The sequence below is a fragment of the Prenolepis imparis genome, unplaced genomic scaffold (genome assembly GCF_030444845.1).
Source record: "Prenolepis imparis isolate NDT839.2.m4 unplaced genomic scaffold, iyPreImpa1.0 SCAF_19, whole genome shotgun sequence".
Lineage (NCBI taxonomy): Eukaryota > Metazoa > Arthropoda > Insecta > Hymenoptera > Formicidae > Prenolepis > Prenolepis imparis.
The window spans coordinates 413,328-437,339 of NW_028141177.1; positions in this window are offsets into that span (position 1 = coordinate 413,328).

Genomic DNA, 24,012 nt, shown 5'->3' on the forward strand with positions numbered 1-24,012 from the left:
CCCGGTCCTCCAAGCAGGGGGAGAAATTGACGTAGTCCTCTTTCGTGAGCATCACTTTGCACTCTTTTTTTACCAGCGGCATGCCTTTTAATGCCATGCTTCTGGTTTTCCTTCCCGGGGAGGGACTAGAGCCACCGGAGCCTCCAGGAACTCTTAAGTTCCCGAGACTTACTGGAGTTACTCTTCCCTCGACATCTCCTTCTTCGTCTGTGGTATCCGCAGACATTCTCCCCTCTTTCGTAGAGATCTTTGTCGTCTCACTCATATTGTTAATGGTATTAGTGTTCTTCTTCATTTCTAATTTTCCCGCTGCCCACCGCGGCTCCTGTCCCCCAGGGTATACCCCCACCGGCCAAGGGGTGCCCCGAAACATGACCGGCCACACCTCAAGGCCGGGCCCCAAGTTCCCCCGGGGAGGGGACGTACGTCATCGGCCGGGGGGATACCACACCCCGGCCTGACCCCGAGCCCCTTACACACCCGCGTGGGTTTTAACGCCCACGCGGGCTTTCAGGGGTCCCGCACCTCCGACAATGCGGGTACCGCGGTGGGTGGCGCCACCCGGGGGGCCCCACGGACGGTTGGGGTGAGGACGCCGCTCCCCGTCCACACCTTGCCCGCCGTGGCGACCAGCACGTCCCCCCGCCGGGAATCACGTCCAGCGGAAGGGACCACGCCTCTCCTGACCGGCCGGTTCGGAAGGGGAAACGGTCCCGACCGGTCAGGAGTACCTGCTCTCGCCGCCGAGCCCTGCCTCGGAATAAGTCCGAGCGGCCTCGGCGGCAGGTCCGCGTGGCACCCTCCGGGCTATGCCCCTTGGGTAACCACGCGTGACCTCCGCGCCGCGCCCGACCCGAGCTCGGAATACGTCCGAGTGGCCCGGGCGCGGCTACCCCCCAGGGACGCTGGGACGGAGACCCAGGCTACCCAGCCTGGGGACTCCCAACCAGCACCCTGGGGTACGTCTTGTCGCCGGGCCCCGCCTCGGAATACGTCCGATCGGCCCCGGCGACTGACCGCTGTGATCCCCTCCGGGCGATGCCCCTCAGGTTAAACCCTCCGGGCACAGCCCCTCGGGTGATCACAGCTGGTCCCCTCCCCCGCGACCCCGGCCGCAAAAAATCCCCACCCCGAGACCCCGGGAAAAAATACCCCCGGGAGAAAAAACCCCCGAAAAATACCCCCCCGAGACATCAGAGCAAGAACCCCGCGGCCCGGGCCGCAAATACATGGCGGGAGGGCAAGCGCCAAAGCGCCGTGCAATGCCCTCTCCTAACGGTGCCATGCCACCGGGCGTTTGAATTCAAGGTCGCCATCCTCTACCACATACGAGCCGAAGCTCTATAGGGGAAGTGGGCCCCCTCCTCCCACAGGGAGGGCTCCCCAAGACTGGGGAAACTCCCCAGACTCGGGGAGTTGATGTACCCGACGTTACTCGGGTACGGGATGCTGTTAGCACCCCTTGCAAGACTATCCTCTTGCAAGGGGTGAGCTCTCTCGCCACGGCAAGGCCGCATCCCACGAGAGAGAACTACCCGGAACCTTTTTTTTTTTTTTTTTTTTTTTTTTTTTACGTCAGGGAATGTGCTAAACACATACCCTCCACCTCGGGGGAGGTGGAGGGTTATGTGGGGATGGATGAGGGCGGAAGGCCCTCTATCCGACCCACTAAACCCTGACGGTGGCCATCCTCGCGCAAAACTGGAAAACCCCCGGGTTCGCTTTACGCATGCAACCGGGAGGTTTCCTCGCGCTCGCGCGCCGAAACGCGCCCGCCCTCTAGGAAGGCCGGTTTTTTGAGGCCGACCTTCCTTGAGAGGGAGAAGTGGGGCCACCACCACTTCTCCCCCTCGGAGGGGACTGCGTGCAATGGATTATAATGGCCCCCGCCATTGAAATCCTGCAGTCCCCCGACCCCCAAGCTGTGGCTCCCTCCGCCCCCAAAAGGGATGTTAGGATTCGGCCATCAACTTAGAGGTCAACTCCCGGAGATTTCCTTCGGAAAGGAAACCTCCGTAGCGGGAGGGGGGAAGACATTCAGCTCAGAGGCCGGTGTTGTCCTCCTCCGTCCCGTTCTCTCACCAATTCTATTCTCATCTTATCGAAGGGAGGGAGATACAAGTCTAGGGCATTCGAGCGTATGCCCTTCTTCGCGTTCCGCCCCTCCTTCCTCTTCGGACGGAATCCGCATTGGGGTCCGCTTCTCTTTCTCTCTCTGCTTCTTCTTTAGCAGAAATGACCACTTCGCAGAATGTGGTCATTCCCGCAAAGGCTTCCTCTTCCTCAACCATTTTCGCGATGATCGTCGGGAGAGACAAGTCTCTCCCTACCTTCTCCACCAGGACACGGCGCTGTTCATCCCACGCTGGACAATCCTCCAGCGTATGCTGCGCCGTGTCCCGATCTGCACCACAGTGGTGGCATCCTGTCGTCGGCTCACGCCTCGCAACTCTGTGCAGGTACTCACCGAAGCACCCATGCCCCGTGAGCACCTGCACCAGTCTATATGTCAACCCGCCGTGCCGCCTCCCCACCCATTCCTGCAATACCGGGCGGATGGCCTCGACGGCCCTCAAACTACCCGGAACCTTTTTTTTTTTTTTTTTTTTTTTACGTCAGGGAATGTGCTAAACACATACCCTCCACCTCGGGGGAGGTGGAGGGTTATGTGGGGATGGATGAGGGCGGAAGGCCCTCTATCCGACCCACTAAACCCTGACGGTGGCCATCCTCGCGCAAAACTGGAAAACCCCCCGGGTTCGCTTTACGCATGCAACCGGGAGGTTTCCTCGCGCTCGCGCGCCGAAACGCGCCCGCCTTCTAGGAAGGCCGGTTTTTGAGGCCGACCTTCCTTGAGAGGGAGAAGTGGGGCCACCACCACTTCTCCCCCTCGGAGGGGACTGCGTGCAATGGATTATAATGGCCCCCGCCATTGAAATCCTGCAGTCCCCCGACCCCCAAGCTGTGGCTCCCTCCGCCCCCAAAAGGGTGTTAGGATTCGGCCATCAACTTAGAGGTCAACTCCCGGAGATTTCCTTCGGAAAGGAAACCTCCGTAGCGGGAGGGGGGAAGACATTCAGCTCAGAGGCCGGTGTTGTCCTCCTCCGTCCCGTTCTCTCACCAATTCTATTCTCATCTTATCGAAGGGAGGGAGATACAAGTCTAGGGCATTCGAGCGTATGCCCTTCTTCGCGTTCCGCCCCTCCTCCTTCCTCTTCGGACGGAATCCGCATTGGGGTCCGCTTCTCTTTCTCTCTCTGCTTCTTCTTTAGCAGAAATGACCACTTCACAGAATGTGGTCATTCCCGCAAAGGCTTCCTCTTCCTCAACCATTTTCGCGATGATCGTCGGGAGAGACAAGTCTCTCCCTACCTTCTCCACCAGGACACGGCGCTGTACATCCCACGCTGGACAATCCTCCAGCGTATGCTGCGCCGTGTCCCGATCTGCACCACAGTGGTGGCATCCTGTCGTCGGCTCACGCCTCGCAACTCTGTGCAGGTACTCACCGAAGCACCCATGCCCCGTGAGCACCTGCACCAGTCTGTATGTCAACCCGCCGTGCCGCCTCCCCACCCATTCCTTCAATACCGGGCGGATGGCCTCGACGGCCCTCAGGCCTGCTGTAGCTTCTTCGAGCCTATTCTGCCACTTGGACAGTAGGAGCTGTCGAGCCTGATTCTTCAGTCCCGCAGCTGCCTTCTGTGTAAGGATGGCCCCGCCTTGTCGGATCTCCCTGCGTCTTCTATAGAGCTCCGCGTGCGATTCCGCCAAGAGTATCCACGGTGGCGATCCCGCCACGACACATGCCGCTTCACAGGCGTTGGTCCTGTACCCCCTCGCCAGTCTGGTGGCCAGTCTTCTTTGAAGCCCCTGCACAATTCTCGTGCTGCTTCTGCTGGCCACCAGACTTTCAGCCCATATGGGGGCTCCATAGAGGATCATCGAGCCCACCGCCGTCATATAAAAGCGACGGGCTCTGTCCTTCGGCCCCCCAATATTTGGCATCAGTCTCCCTAAATCGGAAACCGCCGCCCTGATGCGGGGGGCGAGGCGGCTAAAGTGTTCCTCGAAACACCATTGACTATCAATAGTCAGTCCCAGATATCTTATGTGGGAGCTGATTTCAACGCGGACTCCCCTAATTGTTAAGTGAGACTGATCTGGTCTGTTCCTCTTTGACTTGGCGAACCATATGGCCTCCGTCTTATGGAGGGCCACGTTCAGCCCCAAAGCACGAATGCGACCAACGACTATTGTGGCGCCCACTGTCACTCGGCGGGTAGCCTCCTCCCAGTCTCTCCCCCTGGCAAACACCAGCGTATCATCCGCGTAGCATGTTGCACTTATGCCAGGGAGGAGAGCGCCCCGCAACACAAAGTTGTATCCGAGGTTCCACAGGAGCGGCCCAAGTACCGATCCCTGTGGAACCCCACATCCCGTCTCCCTCCTGAAGAAAACCCCATACCGCCCCCGGTATATGATGCTCCTGTCGCGGAGGTAGTCCTCTATGATCCTCCTGATATAAGGAGGTACTCTGTGATACTCGAGCGCACTCCTTATGCTTTCCCAGGGCAGAGTGTTGAAAGCAAAAAAAAACTACCCGGAACCTAACCTAACCTAACCTAACCTAACCTAACCTAACCTAACCTGAAGACAGGTCTTCTCTTTCTTCGAACTTTTCAATGCTACTTTCGTCGTTATGATCTTCGTCGCTTTTCTTAATGTTTTGTTTCGCGGTTTGGCTTCGTGTTTGTATTCTGTTTTGTTTAGGAGGATCGTGTATTAAAGCCTTTTCGGTAATTTGCAACGCAATAGGTTCGTTTAATTCTTCGGGGGTAAATGGTATAGAATCGGTGTTATTTCCGGGAAGATCTTCTTCGGGTATCGGTTCTTCGGTTTCTTCGGTGTCTGACAGATATAGTTGAAAATCGTCGTCTTCTTCCTCTTCAGATTCTTCTAGCATTTGGGAAATTATTTCTGCGTCTTTAGGATCATCCGGATTTAAAGTTTTTCGTCCTTTTATTATTTTACAGTCGACTTCTTCAAGGTCTATCGGATTTCTTGATAGAGCGTCCGCATTTACGTTAGTTTTTCCTGCTTTGTAAACAACGTCGTAGTCGTATTCTGCTAATTTTAATCTCCAGCGGAGTATTCTCATATTTGCGTCTTGCGCGTTTTTAAACCACATTAAAGGTTTATGATCCGTAACTAGAGTAAATCTTCTTCCATATAGATACGGTCTAAAATGTTTAACGCAATACATTATGGCCAGCGCTTCTTTTTCGTAAGTGTCGTATTTTAATTCATTGTCGGTGAGAGTTCTTGAGGCGTATGCGATTAGTCGGTCTTTACTTATTTCTCCTTGTGAAAGTATTCCTCCTACCGCAATACCTGAAGCTGTAGTTAAGATAAATGGCTTCGAATCAGGGTATTGTAATACTGGTTCCTCACATAATTTTTGTTTTAATATTTCAAACGATTTTTCATGAACCGAAGTCCATTCAAAACGTGTGTCGTTCTTTAATAGATTTGTTAGTGGTTTCGCTAGTTTAGAGAAACTCGGAATAAAGCGTCGGTAATATCCGGCAAGTCCCAAGAATTGTTTAATGTTCTTCGGGGTTTTTGGTCGGGGAAATTTATGTACTGCTTCTAATTTCCTTGGATCTGGTCTTACTCCATTCCTGCTAATTACGTGTCCTAGATATGTTACTTCGGATTTTAGAAATTCACATTTGTCAGGTTGCAATTTTAAGTTAGCTTCACGAAGTCGTTCTATTAATGCGTTGTATTTTCGTTCGTGTTCTTCTAAGGAAGTAGCATAAATAACAATGTCGTCCATAGACAAATAATTCTTCGCCCTGTAATCCTGTTAATATTAAATCCATTAGGCGCTGAAATGTTGCAGGAGCGTTTTTTAATCCAAAAGGCATCCGATCGAATTCGTAGTGACCGAAGGGAGTAGTGAATGCAGTTTTATGACTGTCAGCAGAATCCATTTTTATCTGATGAAATCCAGATGCTAAATCGCATACAGAGAAATATTGCGCTCCCCCTAATTGATCTAATATATCTACGATGTTAGGTAATGGTGTTATGCCCTTGTGAGGCACAGGATAGTTAAGGGATCGTTACCGAATTAGAACTAGGAAGCTCGGGAACGTCAGGGGGAATTTCACTCCCGTTTGTGGTTTCACAATATATTTAATATAAATAGTCAGTTGTACAAAGTATATGAGCGTCTTGGGATGACGCAAATTAAAGTATGCTTACACAGTTGTTGCGTAGATCACTTGTTCACAATCGTGTCGTGGTTTGGTATTAACGTACTTGCGCTTTACTACAGCTTGACTGGGACCTCGAGAGTTGTCTTAGGGTCCTTTTTATATCTAATAATTGGGTTACTCGCAAGCGAAGGAGGTTAATGGAACGCTTTGCTTGCGATTTTGGTAATTTCTTAATTAGCGCAGTGCTTACTCAGCGTTAGTCTCGTTTTTCGGATTTCGTATGCTTGTCGAAATTCTTATTGCCTCAGCGCTTTTGCAAGCATGCGTCTTACTTATTTTTGTGTAATATATACAATATAATAATAATTATATTAAGTGATTTTAATAATTATAGTTATAGCTTTTAGGGCTATAACATCCCTCCCCCGTTAGAAAAGAAAACGAGGCACGTAGTTTTCTTAGTTCTATAGCGATATTTACAATGCTTTACAATTTTTGTTCTTACTTCTAATATCGCGTGCTTAGCCTACGTTTTAATATTGGTTTTGGTCTTGGTATTGTTGTAGGTTTGTATACGGTTTTCCTGGTTTTTTTTGTTATATAAATTATTATTGCTATTACCACGGTAAGGATTATTCCGTTGGTTGCCATTGGGTATAGAAAGTATTTTTTGGTGAAAAACCTTTGCTCATTGTTTTCCAAGTTATTATTTATCGTGTGTAATTTGGCTCTTAATTCTGTTAATTCAGTTTCGTGTTCTGTGACGTTTGTTAACGTTATATTGTTGTTAGTTTTGAGATCGCGTAATAGTGTTATGTTTAATTCTGGTAGGTACGTTTCCGTTTCCGTTTCGAAAACTGTGTTTCTTGTTTGTATCGTCATTTCTGTGGTTGTCAATTTGCATTTTCCTTGTAGTGTTATTTGTCCCGTATTTCTTATTGTTTCTCTGTACTCATGTTGTCCGTTGCATTGTATAATTACTTGCAGGTCAGTGGTGGTTGAATATAACCAAGTGCCTGGCTGGTGTAATGCGATCCAGACTGCTTTTCTTTCAATAGTTCGCTTTATTTTACAATTGTTATGATACTGTTGTCGCTGTTCGTACATTTGTATTTCGCACGGGGCGTTCGCGTTTATACGGTATATTGGATGTGTCTTTAGACATATATAATCGTAGTTGTTCCTTTTACACTTTTCTAACACGTTTTCTGTTATTAGTACGTATGTTAGCGTTTCCTTATTTAACGCGAGTAGTTCGTTTGTTATTTCTGTGCTTGACATTATCGCGTTATGGTCCGGAATAGGGAGCGCTACTACTCTTATGATATCGTACGTAGGTTTTGTTATTAGCGGAAAATGAAGGATGGTGAAAATTTTTGTTTTATCGCAATATGCGCTTACTGTCATGTATTTTTCTATTTGTAACCAATTCTCGGCATGTATTGAGAACGGGAAATATGAACCTTGCGGTATTTGGTGTACCGCTTCCTTTAAATGCGCGGTTATTATATCTACCGGCATTAATTTTAGTTGTATTGTTTCTTTTTGTATGTGTGTCAGGTAATCTAGTACATTTTCTGCGTCGCGTATTAGTTCTGTACTGACCGCAGTGGTTATCGCAAAATGTTCAGAAATGTCTTCGCGTTCGAAAAATGCCTGTACTTGTTTGCGTAATAGATTTTCGTTTCGTTGAACTATATTTTCTAACGTTTCTATGTGTGCTATTGTTGCGTTTACTACCTTTAATTGGGTTTTTATTGCATGCTGCATCGTTTGTTGGTTGTCGTTTAGTAGCTCGAGTTGTTGGTTGATATGTTCCTTATCTTCTGCGTCCATCGTTCCAAATAATGTTTTCGCTATTGTTCCTATTCCGTTTATTAATCCTCGACGTTTGTTAGTCGGCGGTCTGTAAACCGTTTGGATTTGTGTCATGAGGTTCTTCAGATATTTAGCTTCTTTATTTGTGATGGTCTCGAAGCTAGTACATGCGTCCTTTTGATACTGAACATGGAACTTCAGTGTGTCGCATTTCAGTTGGTGCTGTTGTACGTATTCTTCTATTTGTTCGTACCTTTGCATTAGTTCTTCTAAGTTTAATTTAATTACAAGTTTCCATGTTCCTTCGGTATAATGTAATTTTCCGATTTTTTCAAAATGTAGGCCTGGGTTGTGAATAAATTCGTGTATTTTATATGGGCGATCCTTGTCGTCGTGGGGCCTTGCGAGTACCTTGCTGTTCCAGCAAGTAAGCATCCTGTAATAATACAGTTCGTTTATGCTTCTATAAATTGTTTGAGTTTATTTGCGTGTATACGTATAGTCTTTCTTCCTTTTTTTATTGTATAATTTACGTCTGAGTTCCTTTCGAGTATGGTCCGGTCCATAATGATTCGAGTTTCTTTGATCGTCCTCGTCGTAACGTCTCGTCGTAGACCAGTACCTTGTCGCCTACTCTAAATTTTGTTATTTTTGTTTCTTTATCGTATTGTTGTTTGGCTTTAATTTTCTTATCTTTTAGATGTTCCCTTGCCTGTTGATTGGTAGCTCGTATTCTTTCTCGCATCTCTTGTGCGTAATCGTCGTAATTATATGTTAGCCTTGGAGGTTTCGTTAGTGCAGTCGGTAATTCTGCTTGTCGTCCATATATTAGTTCGAAGGGCGTGTATCCTGTTGCTGTGTGTGGTGTGGTGTTATAAGAAAAAATTGCGAACGGTATCCATTCATCCCAATCGGTTTGGTCTTCGTTAATGTAATGTCGTAAATATTCTGCCAGCGTGCGATGTGATCGTTCTAGTGCGCCGTTGCTTTCAGGGTGATATGCAGTTGTCTGTATTTTGTTTATTTTTAACAACTTGCATGTATTTTTGAATATTTCACTGAGGAAATTTGTTCCTTGATCCGTAAGGATTTTTTCTGGCGTCCCGTGTTTGAGAACGATTTTTGTAATAAATTCCTTGCTGACCGTGTTCGCTTCTTGGTTTGGGATTGGTACTGCTTCGCTATATTTTGTTAAATTATCTTGGAATGTTAGCAAATATTTGTTTCCCTTCGTGGTTACTGTTAGTGGTCCGACTATATCTAATGCACATTTCTCGAATGGTGCAGTGGGTGTATCTGTTATTATTAAAGGCATTTTAGTTTTTCGTGACAATTTGTTTTTTTGACACGATTCGCATTTAGCTATATGTTTCTCGACGTCTTTTGTTATTCCGTGCCAATCGTGTTTTAGGCGAATTCTTTTTAAAGTTCGCTCGACACCTTGATGTCCTCCTATGGGGGCGTCGTGATATTCATGTAATATTTGTTTCCTTTCTTCTTCCGTATAATTTTCAGTATTTTCAGTGCTTGTGTTGTTTACTTCTATTGCATGTATTTTTTGCTCCTTTTCCGATTCGCTTGTATCTCGGATTACATTACGGCTTAATGCGTCAGCGTTTGCGTTCGCTCGACCCGCCTTGTGTATTATTTCGTAATCGTATTCTTCTAACTTGAGCCTCCATCGAATCAGTCTCGATCCGGGGTCGTTGACATTGAATAGCCATATTAATGGTTTATGATCGGTCACGATTTTAAATTTCGTGCCGTATATGTATGGTCTAAAATGTTTGGCGGCCCATATTATTGCGAGTAGCTCTTTTTCAGTTGTGTTATAATTTTTTTCTGCTCGTGACAAAATTCTGCTTGCGTAAGCAATGGGGCGATCATTACCTATTTTACCTTGCGATAGCACTGCTCCGATAGCGTAATTGGAAGCATCGGTAGTCACTATAAATTCTTGTGCGAAGTCGGGATATTGCAACACTGGCGCAGTCATCAGTTTTTCTTTTAATGTTTCAAAGGCGTTTTGTTGGTCTGTGGTCCACTCGAATTTTTCTGACTTTCTTGTCAGCTTTGTTAATGGCTTGGCGATTTTTGAGAAGTCCTCTATAAATTTTCGGTAATATCCGGCAAGGCCTATGAATGACTGTATGTCCTTTACTTTTTCGGGCCTTGGGAATTCTTTTATTGCCGTTAATTTCGAGGGATCTGGCGATATTCCATTTTCTGTTATTATGTGGCCTAGATATATAACTTCCTTTCGTAGGAACTCACATTTATTGGGTTGGAGTTTTAAGTTATTCTTTCGGAGTCGTTGCAGTACTTCCTTGAGTCGTTTATTATGTTCTTCTAGACTGGCTCCGTATATGACGATGTCATCTAAATAAACTAAGCATTTGAGCCCTTGCATTCCGCTGAGTATGGAGTTCATCAACCGCTGGAAAGTTGCTGGCGCATTTCTTAGTCCGAACGGCATTCGATTAAATTCGTAGTGTCCGTGGGGTGTTGAAAATGCGGTTTTATTTTTGTCTTTTTCGGCCATTGGAATTTGGTGATATCCTGAGGCCAAATCCAGCGTGGTAAAATATTTGGCGTTGCCTAACTGATCTAATATGTCAGTAATATTCGGAAGAGGATATGAATCGCCTATGGTTAGATCGTTCAGTCTTCGGAAGTCTATTACTACTCGAAGTTTAGGTTGTCCGGATGCGTCCATCTTCTTAGGCACAACTAGTAAGGGTGCATTCCACTGACTCATACTCGGCCTTATTATTTTTGCTTTTAGCATCTCGGTTATTTGTTGGCTTACTTCGGTTTTATGTTTTTCGGGTAAGCGATATGGTCTTATATTTACGGGTGAAGTATTACAACGCGTATTTATTTCGTGCTCTATTGTGGTGGTGCACGTTAAGGGTTCCCCTTCTACATGAAATATGTCTTGGTATTCTTCACAGATATTTAAAAGTGCCCTGTGTTCTTCATTGTTTAGATGGTCGGTTCGTAATAATTTGCAAACGCGGTTCTTCCGTGGTTCTTCTAGCTTGGTTAATTTGTCGCTACTTATTGCGTTTATCCCGGTTGTAGTGTCTCGTTCGATTTCTTCGATGGTCACTGTTGGTGTTTCTATTTCGACCTCCTCGTCTGTCGTGTTTATCATACTGATCGGGCAAGTGAAGTCGATCGGTTCTACTAGCGCATTTCCGATGTATATACCGGGGGCGGTTTCTGCTGCTTGAACTATGCCTATTTTATTTATATTTGTCGCGGCTCTAATTATGGTTTCGCAGCGAGGTTTTAAAGTAATCTTGCTAGTGGAGTGTAGGTTTAAGATACCTTTCCCTAGCCTTAACTGTGCTTTCTCGAAATCGCAGACGGTGGAATGTTTTTGTAGGAAGTCGAATCCTAAGATTCCGTCGTTTTCGATGGGCATATCGTCTTTTACCACGTAGAACGCGTGTTTTATTTTATGGTCACCTATCTTGATTGTAGCGTTTATCTTTCCTATGGTGTGTACCTTGTGTCCCGTTATTCCGGTGAGTGAAATATCGTCTTCATGGATTAAAGTATCATCTTTTAATTCCTTTAATTTTATTAATGAAGTGGTTGCTCCTGAGTCGCACATCATTTTTACCCTCCCTTGTTTTGCTTCGCGTATGGGTAGTGTTACTGTAGGTAATCCTGGTTCGCCTTTTATGTGTGCGACGCGGTATTCTAGCGCCCTTTTTGGCGGGTTTTTCTTGTCTTTGCTTTCGTCTTCGCTGCCGCTATTAGAGTCGGTGCTCTGTTTTCGTTGACGATGCGATTCGCGCTGCTCGCGTGTATATTTGGAGTGTGATTTTAGGTCTTCGTCTTGTTTTTTATATCCGCTATTTTTTGGTCGTTCGTTTAATTTCCAACATTCGTTGCGGTTGTGCCCGGATTTCTTGCAATAATTACAGTACTTAATGATCGCGTTTACTTGCGATCGTTTCTCCGGTTTTGGGAGCGCGAACTTGAAGCTACTGCGGCAGTCGCGTCCGTAGTGTCCGTTTTTTCCGCATTTGTGACATTGAATCCGCGTTGCATGCGGATGCTGCGAATACTTTGATTCGTGTGTTTGCTTATCCGCGGCCCTAGGGGACTCGAGGAGTTTTTCGTCTTCGCCGGCGCCGGTTATTGCCTCTTGTAGAGTTTTAAAGCGTTGCGCCCGTGCGAGGATTTTAAGGTCATGGCGTAACCCTATTTGGAAATTTATTAGTGCTTGTTCCTTTATGGTTTGCTGTATTCCACATTTATTTTCCGGGGTGTAGCCCTTTCCCTCAGTTATTGAGTCGTATAGTTTCATTGCTAATAGGTCGACGCGTTGACCGAATTCTTGTGTGCTTTCGTTCGGTTGTTGTTTTAGTGAATTGAACTCTAATTGTAGGCTCGTCGTGCTGCGTTTGGATTTATAGCATGACTCTAATTGTTCCTTTAATTCTTCGAATGTTTGAATATCGTGCGTTTCAAAGTCTTGCATGGCTTTTCCGTCTAGTTTTGTGAATAAGACCTCTTGAATTAAGGATTCTTCGTCCTCGGGGTGAATTTTTTTCATGGCGTAAGTACATGCATTTAAAAATTTTTTGAATTTATGAGGCGTCCCATTGAATTCGGGGATCATGGCGCGTGCTTTCTTTAGGGCCAGATACCTTGAAGGGAGACTTCGTCGGTTCCTCACGTCGTTTCCTGATCTTCCGTACGTATAGGTCGTGTCGAGGTCACGGTCTGTATTTCGCGCATTTTCTAATTGGTGTCGGTTCGACGTTTGTTGTGTCTCTCGGTTATTCGTGGGCTGGTCACGTATCTGGGTGCGTAATCGGTCTATTTCGTTCCGCATTTCGCGTTGCCCTTGTATGAGTTCAACAAGTAGGTCGTTTTTTGGACTGAAAACTGGACGTCCGGCGTCTGCATAACACGCGGCGGCATTACCGTCGATTATTGATCGTAAGCGTTCGATTTCCCTGTCGACATCTTCAGGGGGGGCATTCCGCGTCGGAGGGTTTCGTCTCATGTCGTCCTCGCTTTGCGTGCCTAAAACGCTATCGTCGACTGATACGGGGGAATAGTTTCTCCTAACCGAAATTCGCTCGGAAGACGCGCGATCCGAGGGACGTCTTCCTTCGTCTAAATTAGAAGGACGTACGTTTTCCTCGATAGGTTCGGCACCTGATTCTGGTGAGCTAGCGTCCGAGTAACGTCTATCTAAATTTGTGCGTACGTTATCGCGAATGTCGCGTACCGCTTCCTCGGCTACTTGTACGGGTGTTACGGAACCGAATCTACGATTAAGTTGAGCTGGTCCGCTCCAGAATCGTGGCTTAAATGAGACGCGTTTTTTAGGTCGTTCCGACATTGAGTAACTTCGGGCTTATTTCTCGACGCTAGAGGGGTTTCTCCCTTACAAGAGTATTTTTATAATAGTTAGTTTCGCACTTACAGCAGTAGTACAGCTCGCATTTTCGATGTATTTCGTATCAGCGGCTAGTGTGGTGGTCCCAGGTTCCGTGGATGCTGTGGCGGTCTGCAGCTTGGCGGTGCTGTCTCGTCAATGGTGGTCCCACGGTGTTGGTCGTCGTTTTTACGGCGATGGCTCTCGGCGTTTCGTACGTTCACTGTTTTATCACTAACGGTGACAGTTCTCGTGATTGATTTTGTCAACTGATTTTCGGAAGTATTTGTCACTCCTTGTCACAAGACGATCCTTCGGTAGATCCCACCGCTGCCACCAAATTATGTTATGCCCTTGTGAGGCACAGGATAGTTAAGGGATCGTTACCGAATTAGAACTAGGAAGCTCGGGAACGTCAGGGGGAATTTCACTCCCGTTTGTGGTTTCACAATATATTTAATATAAATAGTCAGTTGTACAAAGTATATGAGCGTCTTGGGATGACGCAAATTAAAGTATGCTTACACAGTTGTTGCGTAGATCACTTGTTCACAATCGTGTCGTGGTTTGGTATTAACGTACTTGCGCTTTACTACAGCTTGACTGGGACCTCGAGAGTTGTCTTAGGGTCCTTTTTATATCTAATAATTGGGTTACTAGTCGCAAGCGAAGGAGGTTAATGGAACGCTTTGCTTGCGATTTTGGTAATTTCTTAATTAGCGCAGTGCTTACTCAGCGTTAGTCTCGTTTTTCGGATTTCGTATGCTTGTCGAAATTCTAATTGCCTCAGCGCTTTTGCAAGCATGCGTCTTACTTATTTTTGTGTAATATATACAATATAATAATAATTATATTAAGTGATTTTAATAATTATAGTTATAGCTTTTAGGGCTATAACAATGGGTATGCGTCTCCGATGGTCTTGTCGTTTAAAGCCCGAAATTCGAGGACCATTCTCCAACGCTTGTTTCCTTTGGAGTCCTCTTTCTTCGGCACGATCCATATGGGCGTATTGTATGGCGATTGTGAGGCTTTTACGATGCTTCCTTCTAACAGTTCCTCTACCTGCTTGTTTATTTCTTCTTTATGTAGTTGCGGGAATCTGTATTGACGAGTGTTAATTGGTCGATCATTTGTGGTTGGTATTTGATGTTGGAGTACATGAGTTGCAGTTAACTTTTCTCCGGGAATATGAAATTGATTTTGACTGTTTGTTATTAATTTCTTTACACTTTCTTGTTCTTTTTTATTTAGATTTCCAATCGTAATAATTCGGTAATTTGTGTAAAGCGGTCTTTCTCCTTTTCCTCGAAAACCATTAGGCAATTATGCAAGTCATTGTTTGCATCGTTAATTTGTTGTTGTTTTCTTTTATGTTTAGATTTTCGTTTTCGCATACATTTATCTATAATTTCTTGCGATTTATTTAAGAAAGACGTCGAAACCTTTGAAGACGGTTAGGAATTGTTTTTCATGCGTTTAGAGTTTTTAATGTTTAATTTTTCAATATTTAAATTATATTTTTGTGCCTTTTCAAGAAGGTCTTTTATAGTGACATGAGATGACCTTAATTTGTCATTGTGGTCTTCTGTGAATAATCCAACTTTCGGAAATTTGATATCTAGAAATGATAAGGAATTTTTCTCTCCTAAGTTAGAACAAGATTGTGTCGAATCGCGTAGTGAGGTTTGGTAACTTCCCTCCTCGCAATTGACGGAGCTAGAATTTTCTGTCGAGGTTTGGAAATTTCCCTCCGAAATTCTAGAAATATCCCCTCCAGGAGAGGTTTGGTAACTTCCTTCTCCAAGGGATTTTGAATTATTTAAATTTTCGAGAGAGGTTTGGTAACTCCCCCCTCCAAGGATTTTTTGATTATTAAAATTTTTATTTAAAAAAAATTTATTTTTAAATTCATTTTTGTTTTGAATTTCTTTTATAGTCTTGTTTCCCTTATTATCAAATCTTCCGTCTTCATTTTCAAATTCTTCCTCTTCCTTATTGATTTTTTCCTCTTCGATTAATGTTGGCTTTGACATCCAGGGATTCTTCTTGTGCGGGTATTTCTTCCTTTAAGCTGTCAATCGTCTCGTTGTCCGATTCATTATCGTCGAGTAATCCGTTCAAAGGTTTTAAACGCAGCGTTGGTACGCGAACTTCTACTTCCTCGTCTAGAATGCTTATAACGTTTAAGTATGCCCTTCCAGAGACGTTCTCCACGATAGTATCCCCTAAATAGATTCCGTGCTCTACTTTTAATCTTGGTATGTATCCTATTTTTACTTCTGGATTTTCTATTCTTACGTAAAACAATGATTCGGATCTTGGGGATACTACTATAGTTTCTGGAGAGAAGAAAGGTACACTAATTCCGGAGACGTCTAGGTATCCTTGTGCGTAATCTATCTTCGACGAGGTTTGCTTGAAGAAATCATTTCCCAATATTCCTGATTGCGGAATCGGGAAATCGTTAGCTACTATGTGGAACGAGACTGGTAATTGGAAAAACGTTAGTGTAATTTCGCCGAGAGTATAAACAGGATAATTATTTATCCCGTTTAATTTTAAAATGTTTATATAATTGACTTTAGTATCTTCGGGTACGAAATCCTCCTTTATTATATTTGGTCCGGATCCCGTGTCTAGCATAAAGGTGATGTGAGCGGTCGTTTTATCAATATTGACCTGAACGGTGGGCACGCGACTGTGTTTAGCGAGGTTTACTGTTACAGGCCGTATTTCTGTTTTCGGTTGATTTATTTGGCCTGGGATCCTGACGGGTGTGAAGTCTTCTCGGCCCCCCGTTGCGCACCCGACGCCGCGGGACCTGAGTAGTTTCCCTGGCTATTTTCTTTACGGCGATTGTTACTCGCGATTCGTAGTTGGCAATTATCGAGGAGATGGCCATGTTCCTTGCAGTACCGACAGAATAAATTGTCTCTAGGCCTTGATGCTGAGTTTATTTTGGAGCGGCAGTTTTATGCGGAGTGACCGAAGTTGTTGCAAATTTGGCAAGCGATATTCGTGTTATTTCCCGAATTCCGTTGTTCGTTCTGTTTTTTCCAACAATTGCTAGCCGAATGACCGCCCTTATCGCACCATTGACAAATCACCGATGGTTTATTAGGTTGCTGTTTCGAATTATTTTGTTGACATGATTTCGCGTCGTGAGCGGTCTTCGAACATAATTGACAAATAATAGCTTTCTCTTGAATTACATTTATTGTTTGACGAGACCGAGGATCGTGTTGACGACATTTATCCGCGCTATGTCCACGTTTTTTGCAAATTTGACAGATTAAAATGTCAGTACCGGTGTTCGGTTGAAGATTCGGTTGAAGAGAAAATTGAGTGAGCTTCCTACAAATATCTGCAGTGTGCCCTTCCTTAAAACAGACTTGACAGGTTCCCCGCGCTTGATTAGTAGGCGCAGTTGGGCATTGGCCTGAGTTAACGACTTGGCCTTGTCGTAAACCTGTCATCTCTCGAAGCTCTTTTTCTATTCTTAACGCGTCAGTGACGGTCTCCTGTACATCTAAATTTCTCGCGATTCTCTGCTCTATTTCGGGCTTTAATCCTCTAATGAAGCATTTGCACATATCTTTTTCTACTGTTGCTTTTATATTTTGGTCAGGTAATACGTGCCGAACTCCTGTAAGCCTCTAGTATTTGCTTTCCGAGGAATTTAACGCGGTTCGCGTAAGTAACAACATCCTCTTCATTTTTCTGATAGATGCACCCTAATTCTCCTTGTAATTGATAGATATTTTTAGTAGCCCCATAAATTTGTTTTAAGTATGTGGGTAGCTGTGATACAGTGTCAAAATCTCTTATGGTTCGACGCGCTTCCCCTACTATTCGAGTTCTTAAAATTTAGGTAAATTGTGGCTCGGCTTCTTTAGGAAGCATGGATTTCGCCTCCTCGCAACCCTCAATAAAATAATTTAGCGGAATATTACTGCCGTCAAAAAAAGGGACGGCTTCGACCGCATACTTTAAAGTAGCAAACGGGTTAGGTTGCGCCATGTTTGCTGATTGTGATTCTTCGGGGTCGCTATCAGAATTGTCAATATCGACCTTATCAATTAGATTTCGTACGGTTGAAGTTTCTACCAAGTCGTCGGCGAAAGCGTCAGAATCTGGCTCGGGCGATTCGGCTACTAAAGTATTTTCGGTTAAATCGAATTCTGAAGAAGGATCTTTCAATGAAAAATTAATTTTTCGAGATGTTGAAGTTGAAGGTACTAAAGGTATGGATGTGTGAATTAATTCGGAATCAGATGGTTTAGGTTTAGATTTGCGTGTTCTATGTGGTGTTGTTAATGCAGTTTTATAAAGTTCTTCTACTTGATCTTTATCAGTTTGACCTCTTGTTCCTTTACTCATTACCGCTACCAAAAATCGCACATTTCTATCCCGGACGAGCCCCCCATTTTTACGTATGTTACGTCCAGACTCAAGGAAGGAAGAGTCGAAAGGAAGGACGTAACTACTTAAATCGAACAACGCCAGGTAGTGCGTTTTATTCGAGCCGAACGAACGTGTTTAGGCCCCAAATAGGTCAACGACCGCGAGGGTCGCTCTTAAGCTATTTAAAGGGCGTTCGCTCGGTGGTCCCTTTTCGGCAAGAGAATTTAATCTCTTTTGCGCGGGATGGGACCTGTGCGATCTCTGGACGGAGGAAATGAGAGCGGGTTAATCAATAATAAAATTAAGTTTTATTTATATAAATAAAAACGGTGAAGAGACGGATACATAAGTAACAATTAACTCGCGCGCAGGATTTAATCTATAAAAAGGTGTGTGTGTGTGTGTGTTTCGCGGGTGTTACATAAGTACGGAGATCGTCAATCGGGACATAAAGGGGGGAGAGTTTATTGTCTAAATATATTATGGTCCCGATTGGTTATTACAATAATTTTTCATTTTAATAGTTAGGTAACAAATAATAATAATGTATACATGTGTGCGTATGTGTCATGGGAGTTCCCGAATCTGGATGGTGGAGGGAGGATAGGATCTTAATAAGACTTGCGCTGGGACGGCCAAGGGATATCTACGCTCAGGAACGCCTTGGTATGCCAAGGGATAATCTCTTCAGGATTTACGTCGATTAGATGTTGACGCAGGGCCTCATGTTCTACTGGCCCCGGACCGATTGTAAAGGTTCCTTCCGGGACTTCCCTTATCCCCGGGAATTGATTAATTAACCAAGCTCTGAATTGGTCGTAAGTGAACTCGGCGTGCGATTCTAGTTCTTCCGAACCGTCGTCGCTGAGATTTATCGCCTCAAAATCTTCCGGTAGTTCCCGGTTTTCGGAGGGCGTTGGGGAAGAGGGAGGTGAGTCCCCAAGGGTAATAATGGAGGGAACCGGGGACGAAGATCGAGGTGAATCTGGGCGTGCGGGAGAGAGGGGAGGTGGAGGAGAAAGGTTCCGCTGAGATTCGGCAGGTGATTCAGGTGAATCAGCGAGAAGGAAGGGAGGAGTTCGCTCCTGTTCGGTGGGTTCGAAGGGAGAGGGAGAGGGAATTCGCGGGGTTCCTGCGTATTCGGGGGATGAAATCGGAGAGTAATGAGGTGGGTCGCGGTTAGGTGTATTACAATTTTTTTCTTTGGCGTAACTATTAATAGCGTTAATGTGTTCTCTAGTTAATATTTCGAGTTTTTCGCGGAGTAATTTATGGTCGTCGGTTGTAGAAAATAAGTCCGCCGTAGCCCGAGCCAACTCTCGCCTTAGACGACGATTGCGACGATTTCGGGACCGCTTTATGACCCGTTGGGAATGGCGCGTAGTCTCCACTAACAACAGCGATATAAGAGAGCTGTTCTTCGAGAAAGAGTCCTTGAATTCAATATTTATTTAAGAAGTGAAATTTTAATATTTATTCCGAAGAAATTTGCATCTTTGCAATTTTGTTTAGGGTGAGGGAACTTTGCGAGGGCTCTCACTGCAGTTATGCAGGAAACCCGACGGATACAAGGGAAGGTCGCGACTCTCGCTGCAGCTATACAGTTTATGGCATAAGCGACAGCGTTTCGTGTTGCGACACGCCTTCAAAAAATGAGGTCCGAGGCAGTTGTAGCAGAGATTCTTGTACTTTATGATTTCTCGGTGTTGATCTGGTGTTTTCTCGATATATTTTGAACATGCGGAGAGATAATGTCCTGAAGCGCACAACGCACATTTTAATTCCGCTGTCGCAGCGGTGTAAGCTCTGGCGTTGTTTGAAGATCGAGCAGACGTCGAGTTCGATGGTTGATTCCTCGGCAACGATCTTTCTAGAGCCTCGAAAGTATATATCCGGATAAGAAATGCTTCAAGGTCAGCGAAGGACGGCGGATGTTGTTGTGCGCCGAGGGTTTCTTCCCACCGTCTCAGCGATTCTGCATCGAGTTTTCGGGTCAGCGTATAAATGAGGAGGATGTCCCAGTGTTGCACCGGACAACCGAGAGCTTCGAGAGCGCCGAGAGCTTCTTTCACATCAGCTAAAAGTTGTTTGAGAACCGCTGCGCTTTCAGTCTTGATTTTGCGGGGCGCATAGAGCGCGGTAACTTGCGCGTCAATTAACATGCGCTTATTTTCGTAGCGAGCCACGAGAGAGTCCCAAGCGCGAGCGAAGTTTTCGCCTGAGAGCGTGATATTTTTCAGGTGTTGCGCGGGTTCGCCAGTTAGATTCATTTTCAAATAATGCAGCTTCTCGACTGCTGAGATATCTGAATTTTCGAGAATAATCGATGAGAACAGATCCCGGAACGGACTCCATTGAGAATATTCACCGGAGAACTTCGGTACGTCGATGCGCGGTAAGCGTCGAGCGCGTGCGACGAAAGACGAATTCAGCGAAATCTCGGCTGAAGATTTATTTTGCTCCGCCTGGGCATTGAGAGTATCAAGCATTTCAAGCATGGCGCCGTGAGAGTCGATAAATGCTTCTTCGCATTTCGAATAGAGATCATCCTGAAAGTACGGTACTTCCTTTTGTTCGGTGGAGCATGATCTGAACAGGTTTTCGTGATTACTTTGAAATTTCCCCCAGTTAGACTTTAAAGCTTCGATGCGGCTTCGCACATTACCGCTGTTGAATTGGAGGATCCAAGTTTTTTCACATTTTCGACCGCACGAGTTATGACTCCGAAAAATTGATTTTGACGCTCGATGGTGTTCTCAATCGTTGCCATGATTGCGATTCTAAGTCACTAGCACAAGTACTAAGTCACCGTCACTGTTTGTATTCCTAGCGGTGAAAAACCGAAGAGATGCACTCGCGAGAGAGAACGAGAGAACTGATTATTTTTTCATAACGAGTGAGTGCCTTGATGAGGTTCCACGACGAACTCAACCGTTAAAAAGAGAGAGATCGGTAAACACGCGAAATCACCTTGAGAGATCTCGAAAACTCCGGTAATTTTACCGCACGATTTAATTTTCACTGTTTGTAAAACAGATCCGGCTCGAAGGACCAATTAATGTTTCGCCAACTCCTAACTTTCACTTTTCCATTCTTTTTACCCTTCTGTCGTTTTTAGTTTATTTATTAATAACACATGGCTACTGCAGGCTGTTGCAAACATGTAAAATAAAGGCATATATTTTCCATCCTTTTGCCTATCATAAATCCGAGATTTTCACCGGTACGCGCTGCTGCGCGGGTTCGACACACATGGCCAAGACGCATTGTCTTCGGCATGTGTCGCCCAGAATCCTTTCGTAGCAATAGAGCGAGCCCGGTGAGATCTCGTGTTTTACTCCAAAATTGTCAAAATTTATTGTCAATGACATCTCTACGCAAGGGTCGAAGGAAGCGACAAAATAAAAATTCAGTTCTATCTCGGCGCTCGACGCGGACGCATACTCTCCGGCTCTCACATAGTTATCAATAAACCAAGTTGTTGTTTTACACGGAGTTGTTCTACCACCATACATCACCCCTAGCGACGGTATCCACAAGATCATTTATAATTTTATTAGTGTATTTTTAAGCAATGTATCTTTTATTGAAATATAAAATAAAATTTTTTATTAATAAAAAATAAATTTTTTTATCATAGATTATTTCCTTTTCTTTGAGAATCATTTTTTCAATAAAATAATTATTTCTCTTAAAAAATATTTTATTAATTTTGGTAAAAGATCAAGGAAAAAATATTCTTTTTACTATTATATCTAATAATAAAGAAATTTATAATCGATGAGCTTTGACAAGACAAATATAGTTTATCAAGACATCTCCCTGAAATCGACAAGATTAAAAGGGATCCAGAACAATAGTATTTTAAAAATATTTTTACTTTAAGATTGTTATATTGCACGCTTGTTAGGTCTCAGCTGGAATATGCTTCGATTGTCTGAGATCCATATCAGAAGAATTGTTGCATTCTAATTGAAAAAGTTCAGCATCGATTTCTCCGCAGGATGAGTTTTTTCGGATAGGCCAATGCGTTTCTCCGATCATACGTATGATGTGATTTTGTGATGTGAAGAAGCTTAATTTAAGCACATTAGAAAATAGAAGAGTTTTTTTAGATTTACTGTTTTTATATAAATTGATCAGCGGCCATATCTGTTGTTCGGAATCTGTTGTTCGGAATTATTGGCACGAGTAAATTTGCGTATCCAGGCTAGGCCTCTCAGAATCAGAATTTTCTATGAAGAATTTCATCGTACCTCATTTGGTAAATTTAAACCGTTAAACAGACTTAGCATATTGGCGAATAAATTTTCAGATCGTATCGATTTCTTTCACTGTTCGCTCTACACTTTCAAACGATCTCTATCGAACTGCTTTCATTGCTTTTTCACGTATTTTTGTTCTGATTTTAGTACTTATATTGCGTTGTCTCTCTTATTATAATTATGTCTTTACTGATGTTAATATATAAAATTTTCAATTTTTTGTTTGTTTGTATTAGAGGGATGAGTCCCGCTAAATAAATAAATAAATAAATAAATAAATAAATAAATAAATAAATAAATAAATAAATAAATAAATAAATAAATAAATAAATAAATAAATAAATAGTAATTTAGACAGAAGTCCAAGATAAAGCGAACAATTTTGCTAAGAATTCTAAGATAAAGATTTGGTAAGTAGGGATACTATGAGAGTTCTAACCCATGGGGCTCTGAGGGGGGTGCGGGGCGCGGGGGGTTCTCCGGGGCGAGGGGTATGACGTCACGCGGGGCGGGGGTATCTCGGTGGGGCGGGGGTATCTCGGTGGCGCGGGGGCTGACGTCACGCGGGTGAAAAGGGATGTTTCGACAAAGGAGGGGGAGTTTTCTGAGTGCAATATTTGTAGATGGTATCTTTACGACTTTTTTATGAGGATTCTTAGACATTTTCCCCAAAAAGGTATAGAACAAGCGCCGATGATTGAAAATTTTGTATCCTCGTTAATATAATTTTATTATGGAAGCGCCGATGTCCGGCTGCTCGAACTTGTCAACGGAGCGTTCTAGAGTTCATTAAAACTATGTTTTTCATTTTATGGACATTTTATCATTAGGAAAGGAATGAAGATTTTAGGGCCGACGCTGCGACGAACATGTCAAACGTTATTTATAGGGGTGCAAATGTAAAAGCGTTGGCGTTCGGCAGCTTTGTATCCTCGCGGAAAATCTCCCATAAAAACGAGAGCGAAACATTTTTCTTAATATTTTTTAAGGAAGAATGCAACGTATCGGCGCCAACGTTCGGCAGTTTTGTACCCTCGCAGAAAATCGGTCGTAAACGAGAGCGAAACATCTTCCTTAATATTTTTAAGGAAGAATTGCGATAATTTTGAGAGGAATGGGGGTTGAAACTTATGGAGAGAGTCTGTCTCCGCGTCAAAAAGTCTTTAGCATTCGTATAGCACAAATCAGAGTAAAAGAAATGGATGAAGATATTATTATGATTGAAGATAGTGATAATGACATAGAAATTATAGATGCGGAAGATAGTGATGTTGATGTAGATATTATAGATATTGCAAAAGATAGTGATAGAGAAGAAAATGACATAGTGAGTGAATCAACAGACTCCGATTATAGTAGCGAGCACGGCGGGGACTTGGATATAATTGAACAATTATTGGGGGTGCCTGTAATCAGCAACATAAATGTTATAATGAGGGTGTGCGCTATATATTCATATTATATATCTGAAGATTATATTAAATTATGCACTGCTTGTGTAGTTAGAGTGTCTCGCGGTCGTGTACGCGATAAAACGTTTTCATATTTATCTTGCGGGACGGAAATTTAAGGTAATGACCGACTGTGACAGCTTTCGACTCACGCTTAACAAAAAAGACGTGAATCCCCGGATTTCGCGATGGGCTCTCTTTTTACAGGACTACGATTGTGAAATCGTTCACCGCCCGGGGGGGCGTATGAGCCACGTGGACGCACTTAGCCGCTGCCACAGTATTTTAGTACTCGAGGGCAATACATTCGAGCGAACTCTGTCGATTTGCCAAGATCGCGACGAGGAGATTATTAAAATGCGTGACGAACTCGAAAAGAGTGAGATGAAATATTATGAATTACGCGACGGATTGGTCTATCGGAAGGACAAAAATGG